This window comes from Arachis ipaensis, chromosome B05 (genome assembly GCF_000816755.2).
Source record: "Arachis ipaensis cultivar K30076 chromosome B05, Araip1.1, whole genome shotgun sequence".
NCBI classification, from domain to species: Eukaryota; Viridiplantae; Streptophyta; class Magnoliopsida; order Fabales; family Fabaceae; genus Arachis; species Arachis ipaensis.
This window is the reverse complement of record NC_029789.2, coordinates 109,298,096-109,301,969: the sequence shown is the minus strand read 5'-3', so window position 1 is coordinate 109,301,969 and position 3,874 is coordinate 109,298,096. Positions and strand designations below refer to the sequence as shown.

General features: G+C 32.6%; 1 long non-coding RNA gene across 1 annotated transcript; it reads right to left on the bottom strand.

The window, feature by feature from the left end:
• LOC110272247 lies at positions 2,518 to 3,092 on the bottom strand. Its single transcript, XR_002363342.1, has 2 exons — positions 2,942 to 3,092; positions 2,518 to 2,847 (listed from the first exon to the last, which is right to left on the bottom strand). It is a non-coding gene; the product is annotated as an uncharacterized LOC110272247 (long non-coding RNA).

The following is a 3,874-nucleotide window of genomic DNA, read 5'->3' as shown; positions in this document are numbered from 1 at the left end:
ATGAAAAATGACCAGGAAAGTTACAGCAACATCCCAATGCTAAGGATTGTGCAGAGTGATGAAAAAGCCCAAGAGGATATTAGAGTATTGGCCACTGAGAAGAGAGGTCCCCAAGGAAAACCTACGGCCAGAAAAGAGAGAACAACAAAAGGAAAGATGAAACGCAGAAACAAAGCAAAAAGGGGTTGGAAGAACAGAAAGATTCCAAGAGAGGGGCTTTCCAAAGGTGACAAAGTGCAACTGACAAAGTTTCACTAGTCTTTTTCTTTTGTTTTCATTAGAATTATGCACTTTCTTGAGCTACAAGTAAGCTAATTGAGTAGATTTTCATGTTTCCCTTGATTGAATCAACCATGTATGAATTCATGCCATTTCATGAGGTTTTATGCTATATTTGTTGCATATTATGAAAGAATGAATATCTCATGATTTTGAGCATAGCTTTGATGTGTTTGGTTGATTAATGATAGGTGAAGAAAGCTTGGAGAAAGGTTGAAGCAATTTTCTAGTCTCTGGGTCCTGAGATCTCAATTTTACATTCTTTGTTTACTGTTTTTAATGTTCATTTACTTTACTGCTTCAAGATCCGTTTCAATCCCAATTCCCTTTTTATCTTCTGTTTAATGCAATTCAGCTTTTCCTTGTTTAAATTCTGCAAATCCATTCCCCAATTCCCTTTACAATTCCAGCCGTTTACATTTCTTGCACTTTAAGATTCTGCTATTTACATTTCTTGCATTCTAAGTTTCTGCTATTTAATTTCTTGTTCTTTAAGATTCAGCACTTTAATTCCCTGTTCTCTTTACTTTCATGCAATTTAATTTCTGCACATCACAAAACACTCAACCAAATCTTGATTCGCTTGACTAAATTAACCACTAAGCTAAAATTGCTCAATCCTTCAATCCCTGTGGGATCGACCTCACTCCCGTGAGTTTTTATTACTTGATGCGACCCGGTGCACTTACCGATTAGAATTGTGTTTTGGGAGAAATTTATGTTTCACCAAAATACTCATCACACCCCCCTACATTTTTCCCCTTTCAGGATATGGCGCAGAAGTCACGAAGAGTTTATTTAGTTGTTGAAATGCTCTCTGTATTGCTTTAGATTATTATTCTTTGTACCCTCGCCGTTATCTTGATATAATATGTAAGAGGGATAGGAATTGTATTGGTTAATGCTTGTAATAATGTTTATATATATGTATGTATATATATGGATGTACTCTTTATGAGTTTCTGAAAGTTGTATGGTATCTATGGATGTATGTTGTCGAACGAAAGTATTTTGGGAGCGGTATTGCGATTTAAAGTTTTAAACAGGCTCATATTTTAGTATTAAATAATATAAAAGTCGTTGTAATGTCCGAACTATCAGAGTCGCGCAGCCGGAAGTGTGAGCTTTGGTAGTTAGGGTGTTACAAAAACTCATTAGTGTATGACCCCATAGGTTCAATTTGATTATTTAATTATTTATATTGTTATATTAATGGTGCTAGCAAAGAATATAATAACATTCTAGTTGAATTAATATAATTATCATATTTGATCAAATCAAAATAATAATTAAATAATTATTTACCAAGGATTAGAACACTCATTAGTGTATGACCCCATAGGTTCAATACTAAGGGGGTAGTAGATTAGTCATACTAAATTTACTAATCAAGGTTGGCGTCTAGCAACACTCCTTGAGGACCCGATAGTATGAAGTAATAATATTTTTACTAAGAACCCAAGAAGAACAAAAAATATAACTCCTTCCATCTTTTTAGCTCTTGACTAACTTTTAGAGTACGGTTTGATTGTCAAACTCTAACTTGTTACAATTATTATAATGAATTATAAATGACCTAAAAAACTCATTTCTTAATTCATTCAAACCCCTTGACCAAGGCATTGTTTGTTTCATTGAGCTCAAACTCATTACCATAGTTGATGGATTCCATATTAACTAATCATTAATTCTACAAGTATTTAAATTATACCCAATATCCATTTAACTAGCACCATAGGGTATTAGGTGTCCAGAATCAAAGTATAATAAATACATTGTCAATTACTATGATAGTCGCGGGTCAAAGGAAAATTTTAATATTATGTTCATCGTAAAAATATCCTATTGACAAATATATGGTAACTTTAACCATTAAGAATTCTCAAAGTGAGTCAGTTCAAAGGTCATATCTCTATATAGACTATTATATATATAATATAATAAATGAGATCTATTAATTTTCATCCAATGAAAATTATTATTATATATATTAATGTATGTCTCATTATTACGATTCCTATCGTAATTGTTTGTTTCTAATTTTAATTAACGACACTATCATGAATTATAAAAGTTTATTCTTATAAAAAAAAATAATAACAATAATTCATAATAATATTTTGTTGGACATACACATTTATCTCCAAAAGTATCATTCCTTACAAGTTTCTTCATGTCATTTTATGACACATTAGTAATATTGCAAAAATACATCGACATACAGACAGAAAATTGATATATCTTGAGATACATTTATAAGGCTCATCTCTTCCATGTTCCCAAGATAAACAAATACATCAAAAAAGGTGCATGACCTGAACAAGTGACTACAATGTATTGCATATATGCACAATGATTGACTAATTTAATTCGTTCATGACATACAAAAAATCGTAAGAACAAACAATTTGATCTCCTTAGTTTGCATGTCCAAAAGTAAAATACAAGCAATTATTTTCATATTGATTTTCTTATGGACTTTGGATATTTTGATTCATATGGCACTCTTTTGCTCAAAACATCTGCAGAAGAAGACACATTGTCTTTCTCTTTAAGTGTAAGAATTTCCTAATTAATAAACAAAACAAGAGTTAGCTATTTAAGGCAAATTGAATTGGCATATAGATCTTGTTATTATTTTTCTGAAAAGCCTATAAAGGACATAACGAAATGCAACATCATCTACCTCAAGCATATGAATAATTTGACCCATCTTTAGTCGCTTAACGACATCCAAACTAATACAGCAAAGACAAATGAGTAACATTCGCTTCAGGGATCTTTGAGAGGGATGAAGCTCGATTAAAGGACTAACTGTAACACCCTAATTAGCCCCAGCTTTACCTCACGTCGTAAAGCAAAGGTTAATCAGAGATTACGACAGTTCTAAGCTCATATATATATATATATATATATATATATATATATAGAGAGAGAGAGAGAGAGAGAGAGAGAAAATAGTATAATGTAAAAGCCCGATGAAGGATATTGCTCAAAAACAGGGTTTCAAAAGCGCAAAACGTACTAACGAAGCTACTAACTTAAAGCATAAGATATAGATAAGATATATCAAAATATAATAGTAGAATATCATAGGAATCTAGCCACGGCTCGCAGAGTTTAAGCCAGCTAGCAATATACAGATATACAAAACCAGACAGTAAAAACATCTTATACAAGTTTTGTTCTCTCAAATACAAGCCTCTAGGCAAAACAAGATACGAAAGTGAGAGACATATACAAAATAAATAAAAAAGACTCAAAAAGAAGTATCTGGATCCTCCGCTTCTGTCACCAACTAGACAACTCACCGAGGTGGGTTGCGACTTGCATCTGAAAAACACAACAGAAATATGGTATGAAAACTGAAGGTTCTCAGTATGGTGACAGTGCCCAGTGATGTAGGATATAAGATCCCGGGATGCCAAAGGCAATCCTAGCCTTCATATCCATCACAAGATTCAATCTTAAAGCATACTAAAATCATAAAGCATATATATATAACTCTTATCATAAATGAACAGGGTATTCTATCTTAAGGGATTTCTATTCTAATCATACACCGCTGTCCCACAGCCTTCACCCACCGATCCTC